This window comes from Limulus polyphemus, unplaced genomic scaffold, assembly GCF_000517525.1.
Source record: "Limulus polyphemus unplaced genomic scaffold, Limulus_polyphemus-2.1.2 Scaffold29, whole genome shotgun sequence".
In the NCBI taxonomy this organism is placed as follows: domain Eukaryota; kingdom Metazoa; phylum Arthropoda; class Merostomata; order Xiphosura; family Limulidae; genus Limulus; species Limulus polyphemus.
In genome coordinates this window covers 1,007,805-1,021,786 of record NW_013665639.1, presented here as the reverse complement: position 1 = coordinate 1,021,786, position 13,982 = coordinate 1,007,805, and the positions used below count along the sequence as shown (strand labels likewise).

General features: G+C 32.7%; 1 protein-coding gene across 2 annotated transcripts in view; it reads right to left on the bottom strand.

Moving 5' to 3' along the window:
• The window catches only part of LOC106459701 (GATA-binding factor 2-like), a 198,236-nt gene that overhangs the window by 149,014 nt on the left and 35,240 nt on the right, over nucleotides 1-13,982 (bottom strand). For both annotated transcript variants that reach the window (XM_013919352.2, XM_022386417.1), the window contains exon 2: nucleotides 7,153-7,207. The gene's annotated coding sequence lies outside the window, so the exon portion shown is untranslated. The remainder of the gene's footprint in view (nucleotides 1-7,152; nucleotides 7,208-13,982) is intronic.

Genomic DNA, 13,982 nt, shown 5'->3' with positions numbered 1-13,982 from the left:
CGCCCCCTCTTGCCCCCCCCCCTGCGAAAGCCCATGTCCAAAAACTATTATAAATCTAAGTAGAAAATATTATCTGTTCAAAAGGGATTAATGTGATGCCAGTTTCTTTGACCATCTCTCTCATGGAAACAATATATTTTTTCCAGATCATAAACAAACAGTTAGATGTTAAACATGTTGCCCATGGCGCCATAACTCCCACTTGTGGCGACAAACTGCTACGTTAACACATACAAATCATTCATATTTGGTGCAATTAGCTCTGCATTCACTTATTTTATTACAAATGATTATCAACTTCTGTGCAAAACTTTCTACTTCTATGAAGAATTTTAAAGGTCCATTTTTTTTCGACATGATGTGTCATTTGGTTCAACATCGTTTAAAAGTTTCCCATTGCAGCATTGCACTGTTGATTAGTCGCGATTATGCATTGCATCACATATAGGTACTAAACACGTCTTCAATATCATAATTTATAGCAGCTTTTAAACTCGTCTTTAAAATAGATATGACATCTACTCATCAGAGAGAGAGAATGAAGTCAAAATATTATTATATAGAAAAGTGCTCATAAATTGGTATTGACCAGAAACCATAAGCCAGTTTAATCTATTAAAAACTCAAATAAAACAAAACAATACAAATAACATGTCTACATAGCTATATCTCTTCTCAAAAATACCGAAATAACCTATCAAAGTCGAGGGACAATGTCATCATTAACACTCTTGATGTATGCTATGTAACGTTTGTAGCTATAGCTTGAACTTAATTTTAACACACAATAAAATAAAATAAAAAGTTTGAATTATTTGAAAAACGAAAACCAATTTTCCACAGCACTTACGAAGACAAAAATGAAGTTGTTTTGAATGTCTCTATTGCTAAAATAGGAAAAAGATACAATTTAGATTATATATTTTATAAAATGGTTTCTGATGCACAGAGAGAAATATATACATACATATGTACATATATATATGTATATATATATATATATATATATATATATATATGTATGTATATATATATATATATATATATAGTTTTGTTCCAATTTATATCGTATTAGTCATAATTTTTATAGCGACAACTTGTTTAATTTTTTATAGTGCACAGCAACATATTACATTCCCAAATGACAAGAATATGTCTATATGCAGTACTTTCTATGAAGAATAAATATAGTAGGAAGAAATTGACATTAACCCGGGTACAAAAGTCGTAACCTTCATTTGATATCAGAGCACTTGATCTGACAGGCGAGTAGAAACTAACTTTTATCAAATCACATGTTGGAAAAAGAAAATAAAAACATAGCTATATGCTGGTCTGCAAACTAGAAAATATACGCAGACTGCTAGAGCATGTTTTATTCATGCAAACGAAAATAATATTTTATAATAAGGATAGAGATCTCCTGGTTGCAGCAAAAAATGTAAAATAAGACATGGCATAAATGGTATTTTGAAGACTAGAGAAAAAGTAAAAGTAAGATAAAAGTTAGAAAACAAAGGTGTGAATAAACTAAGTGGAGAAGAAATTGTTTGATCAGTTGAAGCTTATGACTGAAATAAGTAGAAGGATTCAAAAGAAAAAGGTAACAGTGTGATAAGATAAAGAGAAAAGAATCTGGTGTTCAGAAAAGAGCAATATTGTAATAAGCACTACGAAATTTGAAATAATAATAATAAAAAAACTGTTAGAATAATAAATGTAATGTTTTTACATACTTGTACATTAACCGAAAATGCTTGGAAATATAAAAAAGAAACACATCGAAAGAAAAGGCCATGCTATAGAAGATTACTGTTTCTTGGTTTTCTGACACATTTTTTATGTTGGAAGATGGGAAGAAAGTTTTATCTAATAAGCAGTGAGTTTTTGTCTCTTCTATCGAATAACATTTTTTAATTGTTTCTTTTTTTTTTCATTTTAATTATCTTCGGTAGAGTTGTATTTGATTTTACCCATTTAATTCACGTAAATTATGATAATGTTAAACTCAGTTTTAGTTAAATCAAATTTTTAGTTCAGCTTTGCAATATGCAACTTCAGACAACAGAGCCATATTTTTCTGTGTGTAAATATTGTGTAATCCCCCCCATTTCTTAATTCATAGACAAGAACCTCTTGTTTGCCCTTCATCTAACCAAATCCAAAACCTCCTGTTATTAACTGGAATATTTTTATGCCTGCTGTATATATCATTTTGCCAGAATACCACCGTGATAGTTAAGTATAAATTATTTTGGTGCTTTGACAAGCGATTGATTTGAAAGTTTGGCAAGGTGGGATTAGCTGTTTTTCTATTGTTTTCGCTTGCTGTTTGCTGTTTTCTTTCATCAAAAATTGAGAGATGTAGAAATACCTCGGCTGAAAGCGGAGACAAACGCTGCTGCCAGGCCCTGGTCGGAGGACTCCAAATGGACCGAATGAGTTCTCTGCTGAATACGGAGGGCTCTTCAACACTTTGGGAAGTTACCATTTACCATGTGACCATCAGTGTAGAGAAGCAATCCATGTTTAGGGTCTTTCCTAATCAGTGTATATTACACTCTGAAGATTTTAGGACAGAGGTATGGATACTAGTAGTAAGCAACCAAGTAGAAGTGTCCAATTCTGGACGCATTGAGGCTCTTTGGGGAGGTTTTTCTAGCATGCCGTAGTTGTAGCCATCTGGAAGCCCTTCTCCAAGGGCTGGATGAATGTGTCTGAGACATGGCCAGAGGGGAATCAAACAAAGCATTATATTTACCAACTGACAGCATCATATTGCCAACTGAAACAGATGGTTTCTAGTCAAGAGCACAGATCAAGACATAACTGTGATTCTTCATGAATGGAAAGACCATTCTACCTGTTAAAGTCGGTGTTCGTCTGAAAACTCAAGCACTAACAGAGCTGGTCCAAGATGTGTTTGGTGTTTGTGCAAGTGACACACCACTTTATGGACCTTGATCATAATAATTGTACTAAATTAATTGCTGAAGTTGCAGCTTGTGGTCAAAATAGCCATCTTTGCTGACTGTGGTTTCACTGTGGTTGGCTTGCCCAGTAACTCAGTAGTATAATTTTTCCATTGCTGCCTGAGTTATGCAGTGGTGAGAAAAATCATATAAACTTATAGTCATTCAGAGATGTAGCAAAAGAAGACTTAGATCGCATCTTCTAAACATTGTAGTCTGATAATGGCATGAAACACCAGGTTTAAATACCATTAAATACTTAAGAACCTTCTCTGTAATTGGGACTGCATTGTCGCAAGTGTGTTGAAGAGGTTTCACCCTGTGATGAACAGAACAATCCATAGGGCAGGAATAAGTCTCAATGATATAGATCAAATAAAAATCTGACATCTTATGGAGTGATGTATATCGCTTTCAAAGCAAAAGAGATTTAATTTTGGCTGTTCTAGGTTTTGAGAATATCCCTAAATATTATGAGTTTGTTAGGAAAACTCATGAAAGTTAGAGATATGAGATATAATGATTTTAACAATAGCTGTGCCAACTTCTATAAGTTTTGAAGTAATAGCCACAGAAAAGCTTTAAAAAACTGACAAGAGTAACTCCATCTTACTTACAACTTATCAATGTTCCTGTACTTTGGAATGTCTGGAACAACATGAGATACCCTGGACCATAGGTACCCATAATTATTTCAGTTCAGAAGGCTGGGAATATTCAAATACATAGGGATAAGCAGAGTCTGTCGTTAAGGCTGGGCTATTAATGCGGTATGAAGCCTAGTTGGATTATTGTCTTGACAGAGAAAGTCAGAGCATGTGTTTTCAGTGTGAACTATTAGTGCATTGAAAGTAGAGCTGTCCATATTCCATAAATAACCAAGATGGTAATAGGCAGCTTCTACAGTACAACATAAATTTCAATTTGCAGCATTGCGGCATTTCATAGAACACTAGTTGTGTGTGTGTGTGTGTTATAACGGATAGTAACACCTTCTGTCTAATCCATTATCTTAATTACTTCTATAGCTACCCCAATGCGCAAATTATTTAATTGATTTGTCTGTTGCCATTTCCCGAGCTTAATTCAATTCAACTCTTTTTAAAAGCAAATAATTCTAATTTAGCTTCTCAAATTCGTTTTTTTTTCTTCCCGTGTTTTTATTTGAATTATTTTCACTCTGCGAATTCTCCAGTATTCTCTAATTCATATTTTTCTTTTCGTTGTTTGTTGCCTTTTCCCAAGCTTAGTTCAATTAATTTTTTTTATTTCTCAGATTTATATTTTTCTTCCCATGTTTGTGTTAAAAAGAAGTATTTGGCTGAAAACCTTTACACATGTTCATTCAGTAAGTGAGAATTAGAAAAAATATGATATTTTCTATAGACCTCCAGGAAGAAGAATTATGGGACTTAAGGGCTATTGGGCAAAAAATTGGTCAAAATATTTTTGAGTCAAATCTAAAAAATAATATCCAGGTGCACACATTCAGAATCATCTTAGTATAATATATGAGCAAAATTTCAGGTCTCTAGGTTCTTTCTTCTTGGAGCTATGGCGGTCACACACACACACATAGACAGGCTCTTTTATTATTATATATATAAAGTGGCTACCCGGGGCAACAAAACTTTTAAGGTGGTCAATAACAGGGATGAGAAAATGGATAGATTATTGGCATATATATTTTTAATGTTTCGACTGCCGGAATGAAATCAGTAACACAAACAAGTGAAATATAGTGATAGATCTTTTCATAATGTAAGCTCATCCTTGTTTTTGAGCTTGTAACTCCATCAGCAACCTTACGTTTTTTGGGAAATTTTTACAGATCATAACCCTCTGTTGTGATATTTTTAAAAACTGAGTGAAGAAATGACAGTCAAACTGGGGTAAGGAAAATAATGAGAGCACAAAAATACAATTGTTATATTTAATGGAGTCTAAGGTAGAAAAAATATTAAAACCATTGCCCTATCTTATTTCCTTTAAAACTTACATTTTTAATGGGTATGGTACTGTTGAACCCTTTTTTAATGATTATAAAATTCTCTCAAATTCGTAATTGCCTCTTATATTGACACACTATGGCAAAATTCACATTGATCGAGCTGATAATGAAAAGTAATTAGGAATTCCAGATAATTTGATAATCATTGATCTACTGCTTAAAAAAGTACAAGACTGACAAGGGCAACAGATAAAAGAGAAGTCTGAATTTCAACACAAGGTCAACATATGAAAGGGAAGTCTGAATTTAAATACAAGGACTATCTATGCGCAACTGTCCCTTCTTTTGATGCAACATAGTAGAAAGAAAGCAACTAGTGAAAACAATCATATTAGCGCTATTCTTGTGTGGCCTACTGATTAGAGACAAAAAAGTGTAAAAGTAAGAATATTGGAAGAAACATAATTACACTGTTAGGGCAAAGTGAACTTCAAATGTAAATAATTTCAGGCAGTGCACGCACATTCAAGAACATAGCTAGAAAGAAGAATAGCATTTCGCTCCTCATCATTCGGTATAAAACTTGAAGCTCAACATGACTACGTTAGTGTTACTACAGAGGGTTGAGAATTTAAATCTAAAAATATTTTTAAATATGCAATTCAGCAAGTAACACGAAAACCACAGTAGATGGAATGGAACGTATCAGAACTACATTTTGCAGTTTGATGCCACCAAAAACTTATAACTTTTGGAAAGGATATGTAACATTCCTTTCCGACACAAAATATTAATACACTCAGATCATAATGATCGGCGGTTTTATAATTTCAAAGACAGGGATATTCCTTTCACATTGTAAAACAAAGGAATATGAATCAACTTGGGGCCAGAATCATACAGAAATAGACCTGCAACAAGTCAATCCTCAGCCGTGGTAAGCAAAGTGTGATATCCTTGTAACAGGAGAGAATCTAGAACAAGAAGATCAGTGACACAACTTGCCCCAGGCAACAGTATGCCACACAATCAAGAAAGATCTCCTTCTGGAAAAGTGACACAAGTGATATGTAGATAAACTGCTTTCACGATTTATCCATTCAACCCTCGTGTAGCTCAAATAGCTGTAAAATGAAATGAGTATTCATACTATTCCGGATGCAACGCCTACGAACTTCTGTGCGATTGGACGTTTGCAGTGGGCACTGAGGAATCACCTTCCTCGTACACTAAATGGCTCATAGAAAGCTGTAGGAAGGAGTGGTATGCTTTGGACACTACAACCTCATGATGGAGTCTTTAGAAATTGAAACTATCATGCAGGACTATTGTCAAGATGCATGACTGGATGTAGCGACATGGGATACAATAACGTGGTGTGGCTCAGAAATCGTCTTCATATAATGTACACAACATCTTTAATCGGTAATGTAGACTATTAAAGTTATCGGAGAAGATATTATATTCCTTTATTTCAATTACTTGACATAAAATGTTGTCATAGTTTATACATATACTTTTATTTATGTTTAGATAATTTATATTCAAAATAAATTGCTTAAAAAATGTAAATATTTATATGTACGTTAATAAATAAACATGACGACATGCCCAGACTGACAGGATGTTATTTCATAGTTTAGTTGTCTATTTGTTGTTGTTCTTTTGAGGCGGGTGGTAGTTAGATGATTGTTAAAGTAGAAGTGGCTCATGAAACTGCGGAAATGTGTCTTCGATTTTCTCTTTGATCATCAACATGATATAACAGTTAACACTGGTTTTAAAGAAGGCTTATGTAATATGTTAGGTCTAGTGTGTGAACTTTTTAAATATTTTCTATAATTAATTCACATCACTTACACACACACACATATATATTTATACATTAAAAAAGTGTAAATTAATATATTTTTAGATCTGAATTATTTCTCTGTAAATTGCATTACTATAAAATATTACTTTAATTTGACTCGTACATTCGAAACGATATAAAAAAAGTCATTAACTTAAAGGTGCTTTGAAAGGTAAAAGATCTGGGTCAATACCTGCATTAAATACTATAAAACTCCAGTTTAAGACCTAAGGTGATATTGTAAGTTAGTTTAGCGTAACCGGAAACTGGCTAACAAACAGAGTTTGTTTCGAGCTAAGCAATAAAGAAGAGCATAAGATATAAGCGAGAGATTATTAACGTTTCGTTTAAAATAATTCATCTATATTATTACATACCTTGACTATTTCCTTGCGTCCTTTTGAATTTCCTTTCAAATCAGATTAGGTTACACTAAGAATAGAGAATAAATATAATTATATTACATAATAACAAAACTATATACATTTATTTAATGACTACACGTTTTCGTAGTAACTGAATATTTGTTTAAGTTTATAATGACTAATACTTTATAATATATATATCCTGTTCTCAGTTATTAAAAATAATTCATAACGTACTGAAAAATAGATCACGTTAATTTAACACAATTTTGAAATTTTTCTAGAGCCAGAACTTACAAATCTAAATTCCACATACAAAGAAAATTGATAAATGAGCATATTGTTATTATCTACTGTTGTTATTATAAACTTCTTCTATCGAATCCTACTTTCTTAAAAAGAAACCAAAACAAAAATCGTCGAGAGTCATATAGTGTTACATTTATAGTTTTTATTATCGATAGGTTTATTCTTCTTCATCAGTAGGAGGTTTTCAAAAGTAAAACTGCCACAAGGATTAATGAATTACTAACCTCCACAAAAGCCCCTCGTTCTCAGAACAGCTATGTTATTACAATAAAGAAACGCTTTGACACTTTTACAGCTTTAATAATCCATCTATAAATCGTATAAATTTGAAAAAAAAAAGTATGTATGTTTTTAACACAAACTTGTCCTAACTCGTGTTTATAAGGAAAAACACGTCTGACGTGCATTTATACATTGATGTATAACACCACTTTTTTTCTAAATAACCAGATGTTTAATTATCAAAAGAATTATAATGTTTTAAGTAAATTATCAACAGAATTTGTAAAACTTACGGATGAGTATTCTTAGTTACTTCTGAGTATTTTTAGTTACTTCTGAGTATTTTTAGTTACTTCTGAGTATTCTTAGTTACTTCTGAGTATTTTTAGTTACTTCTGAGTATTCTTAGTTACTTCTGAGTATTTTTAGTTACTTCTGAGTATTTTTAGTTACTTCTGAGTATTCTTAGTTACTTCTGAGTATTTTTAGTTACTTCTGAGTATTCTTAGTTACTTCTGAGTATTTTTAGTTACTTCTGAGTATTCTTAGTTACTTCTGAGTATTTTTAGTTACTTCTGAGTATTTTTAGTTACTTCTGAGTATTCTTAGTTACTTCTGGGTATTTTTAGTTATTTCTCTGGAATGACAATATAACGTTTTTCAAGATAAAACTATGATGGGTTTGGCTTACCTCTTCTTTCTATGGTTTATTACTAAATATTGTGCTATACAAATCTTATGTGTGATCTGGCTGTAGGTAATTATACCTGTCCGCAGCTTTACCCATCATGAAACAATTATCCACGCTTATGCGCATGATCACGAGGTAAGCAGAACTAGAAATTCCTAGCATTCACATCTTGAGAAGAACACTCTGTCGCTTCAACGGAAAAATATTCTCTCCGTCTGGGGGCGCTGAAGCACACAGTGGTTGTCATGTGCTGCGTACGGATTGGTTGAGTTACACATCAGTCTAAACAACATTTTATGTCCAGTGAATGTTACTCGTTTGATTGGTAATGGAAACGGCTGTAATTCTTTCACTGAAGATACCAAATTACAAACTCAAACAATAAACATTCTGTACATTTAAATGTAACGAACATATCTTGCTATGGTCAAAGGAAAGCTAAGCTTCCCGGTGACAGCGCGCAAGCTGAATACTGGAAGAATGGCCACCCTCACTATAGATAAAATCGCCAGCACGATAATTCTCCTGCTGAGAGAATAGCGTAAAATGCCAAAAACGAGACAGACGTGCTGATGTATTTACACACGAACTTGTACCGGAAGTCTTTTTTAGTTTTTGTTTAGTTCTTTGTTAATATAGCTACCCGGAGTTAATCTTAAGAGAAGCAACCTTCTTATCTTTTCGGATACACTGTCGTCTCCCACGAGAGCATGTTGCACATGCTTGTGCTCATCTTTATATCACAATCTTCCCTCCACCAATCAAATGTCTTGAGATATTCTAACATTGCTTTCAAGTCTTGCAGTGTAACTCTCACAAATAATCTGATATATATTAACTGTGATGCTTTAACTACATAAAACAAAAATTTGCACAATTGTATAACTTTTCTTCTTCTTCTTGTGCCGGTTACTCAACTTCTTTGAATACTATTAAGCATAACCTAATAAATATGATTATTAAGCATAACCTAATAAATATGATTAAAACTAGTAAAACGCGAACATCTAAAGTTGGTATAAAAACTAGTTATTAGTTGCAGTCTTTGTTAAAACATGGCTTCTGAAGTAACCTAGTTTCATAAGTCGTGAAGCTGATATATCTCGTAATACGCCTTTTATTATGAAGAATATATCTAAACTTATTTAACTAAGTTTTGAAATGATTCATAAACTAATTGTAAAGAGTTAGGTTATTCTACTATTATCTCCACTACAAGTTAAATTTGTATAGTAAACGCATTATACTGAATAAGTCCAATATTCTTTTCTATTTAGGTCAACGAATTTATCTTAATGTTTAAACTCTTAAAGTTTGATAGCTGAAATAAAACGTCATATGAAAAAACAAAACAAAAAAGAAGAACATTCATTTAAATATTGTCCACTATTGAAAATATGTAAATGATGACTAAGAAAAGTTCAAGGAAGCTCAGGCAGCAGTTAACACTGAACAATAAGCAAGTAAACCACGAAAATAACACCAGCAAAGGAAGATATTCTCACATGTAAAAAAGGAACTTTAATGATTTTGTTTTATGAATAACATTTGTATATTTAAACATTAGAATACAATTAGCGCTATTATTGAAAATTCTAACTGCATGTATAAGCTCCGATATACAATACCTGGCATATAGTTATGTGAGGTGAACTTATCACTTTAAGAACTTAAAAAGTATGTACACCCAACACCAGAAACAAACATACTCGCCCTTTTAGCCGTGGGGGCGTTATAATGTGACAATCAATTCCACTATTCATTGGTAAAAGAGAAGCCCAAGATTTGGCGGTGGGTGGTGATGACTAGCTGCCTTCCCTCTAGTCTTACACTGCTAAATTAAGGACGGCTAGCACAGATGGCCCTCGTGTAGTTTTGCGCAAAATTCATAACAAACAAACAAACAAACCAGAAACAAACATTCTACTCATAACTCTTTACCCCCTCTGTGGATCCTTACAAAAGTTCACCTTTTAGTTGTTTCACAAAACATAGTAATATTTTCCTGCAGTCTTCACTTAAACATAATCGAAAATAAACTGTTATTACAGGAAGGATTCTTCAGCGGATTTTAATCTTCAGATGATTGAGCTCCTCAATTGAAGAACACCAGTAGAGAAACGATTCCATATTCTTGTGAAATTGATGTAAAATGTTAAACAAAAAATATAATTCAAACACATGAAGCTATAGATTTGATCACTATGTGTGAAAAAGAGTCTGTTATCTAGAGGAACTGATGTAAAAAATAAAAATAAAAAAAAATGAAGCATTTGACTTGACCGATCGTAGTGACCGGTCTGTGTGAAAACAAAATCTAGCTTATGTAACTAGGTGAGTATAAAGCGCTTAGTTTTCGAGTTGGATGGCTATCTAGGTTAATGAATGTGGTGTTTAGTTTCACAGAACTGCTCTAACTTTCAATCATTATAATTATAAGTTCACGTAACGAAACGTGTTTATAGTTTTTAGCCGTTTAGGGAACTGTCCATTAGGGTTATATAACAAAATTTAAAGCGAGAGCTTTTCTGTCAATTTGCAAATTGGTATTTAGGCTGTGAAAACACTTTACTATTCAGATGTAAAATATTTTACAAAATTTCAGATACTTAACCCTATCAAATTAAACTTTTTCTAAGTTAATTTCTTCAAAAAATCTTATTTAAGAATATTTGATGATAATTAGGAAATATACTAATTACTTTATCATGATTCATGTTCAGTACTTGGAAGACAATAAAAGCGAAAAGATTAAACATCATATTTGGCTAATCGTCAGACGAGCATACTGACATAAATATTCTATTATATAATTAGAAAATTCCAAGAAAATTTTCTAAACATACATTAGAGCTATATTAGAACCATTACTTGTTAATTAATTTCAATAATTGTAGTCAATGTATTTGTTATTCTAAAAACACTGATATTTTTGTTTAAAATAATCAGGCGATCCAATAAAAAGATTAATAATACTTTAATTTTTTTGTAAATTTTGAACTTGGTGGTAAAACGTCAAGATGAACACGATTGGTTGGTTGTTAAGTGCAAACTACATAATGAGCTATATGTCTCTGCCCACCACGGGTATCTAAGCCTGATTTTTAGCGTTGTAAGAACGCATGCTTACCGCTGAACCATTGGGGAACAGAGGATCACGAACATGTAATATTGTAATGTTAGATACAGTTTATATGTGTGACGTCATATTTTTAGTTGCGGCATAGTGGCTCATAGAATGGCTCTGCGTTTTTTTTTTTTTCATTTGCAAACTTTTAGCTCATAGCTCCGTCATCTCTTGACCGATTTAAGGTCTAAAAGAACTTCAAGTGTCGCAGCTATTGAGGATTCCCTCTTGTTTAACTTGGTGTAGGTTCACTTTAACAGTTTAATCTACCACACTGCCGAAAAACAAACACGAGTGTTAGAAGTCGACACGTGCGAACAGCTAGCATAATTTACTCAGGTATTATTGCACTTTTATTCATCTGTACAAGTGACTTTCAGCTATAAGTTGTGTATGTATATGAACTATTTTTAGATCAAACCTATGTGGTCCATTCTTTAGGCTATTTTGTCTCACTACAGAATTCAGGTACAACAGGACGTAAAGCTGTCATATGTGGGGCCTATCGGGTTAGTAAATTGATACCAAGATATAATTATATACTACATTCCATAGGCACTATCTTGATGTATCTTACGTCACACCTACATAAAAATATAATTTACTTAGAGTGTCTACAAATGTTCGTAACCAATAATCGCCTTACTAAGTCGTGTTCACGTTTTGATTTGGTGTAAAGATACGGACGGGTTACCGTATTCTCACCTGCAATAACAGTGTAAAATGAGATAGAAAATTACAGTTAATGTACCGTAAACAAAGTCAGGGCATTAGAAGAATTTATATATGAAAATAAATTTAAAAAGGAACTTGCCATTGTACAAGTCCTTTTGTAACAATAATGCTTGGAAAATAGTTTTATAAGTAGGTTTAAAATTAAGGGAAACAAAAAGTAAAGAATAAGATTATTGGTATAAAATGACAAGTACACGTTTGATTTTAAACAAAAGGTTTTGTAGCAACTTATTACAGTAATCAAAAACCTCTCCTCATATCAGAGAATTACGTTATCATTCCTTCAGATGAGATGAAAAGACTTAAAACAAACTTCATAATTATTTGTTCAAGCCAACGTTTGTAAAGTATCTTTTTATATCCAAAAATAGGACAGTGTAGATGACATGTATACAGAAACACGGTATAATATATGGCAGTAAAGTTTAAAGTACGAATTTCTGACCAAGCGACTATTTTATTCAAGACAATTGTGATAATACAATAATCTTTTATTTATAAGTAAAAGAATGGATTGGTCTACTTTGGCAATACATTTGGTGAATTAGAATTGAATAACTGGTGATACTGTTACTAATTGTGTACTTACGTCAGAATTAATAAAGCCAACTAACCAAGTGTTTCATCAATGCCAGTACATGGACTTGTTTTCTTGAGTAGTAGAACCAGAAAGTCATCTTATTGAAGGTTATCATGAAGGTTATTATAATGAATAATATGAGTGTTTGTTAATTTAGCAACTTTCCTTTCCTCCTCATTTGTGGATCTGTGAGATTATTTATTGTTGACGAAGCATCTGAGAAATATTTTATTGAATCCTCAAAAAAGTCATAGAAATAACGATGGACTATTAAAAATAGACCAATTCTCACTCTCTTTGGACACAAAAAATTGACATTTTATAGATCAATATAACAGCAGAGATCATTGGATTGAAACATACTGTTAAAAAGCAAAATAATGGCGACAGCCATTGGATGGAAGCATAAATATCAAAGGACAAGATAACAGCAAAGTTCACAGAGTGGAAAAAAATAGATGTCATAGATAAAAAGCAACAAAAAACAAAACCAGAGAAAGCCGCCATGAGTACACTTTTTGCTGAAAGATGGTTCACAGCCTTTTCCGAGGAAGAATATTCATAATAGAGAGATGGAAATCCCGAGAAAGAGGGGGGGGGTACAGACCAATTCTAAATATTAATATAGCATCAGGGAGAGATGATCAGTAAACACAAATATGAGTATCTAACCCCAAATAGATAGCGTCTTATCCCACACAGATGTCTCCTACCTCTTCGAAACTAGTCTTCTAGAAAACCTATTTTCTCATTCGCCCAGGAAGGAGTGCTAACGAGTTGCTCCTACCATCAGACAGGACTAGAGGTGTACTTGACTTTGCAAGATGACTTAGATAATATAAAAATAATTCTTATTGGGCTATATAGTTCGAAAAGATTTCTCACGTAATGAGAATATTAAGTTTCAGAAAGTGTATAGTAAAGCAAGGTAAGCTCTTGTTACTATCATACTAGTCACGTGAGCAGATATAGCTGCATCAAGATAACAAGCCAAGCCAATGGAATAAGAAATTTTAAAGGTAGTAGAAGACCTGGCACAACGTTTTCATTAAGTGCAATTAACTCTGAGTAAAACACCCTGCCCTTGTAAATTAGTGATCCACGTTTACGAGCTTTTATCTTCAAATGCGAAAAGACAGCTACATTGTAAAGTTTCTCTTTACGGTTGGAAATTACTT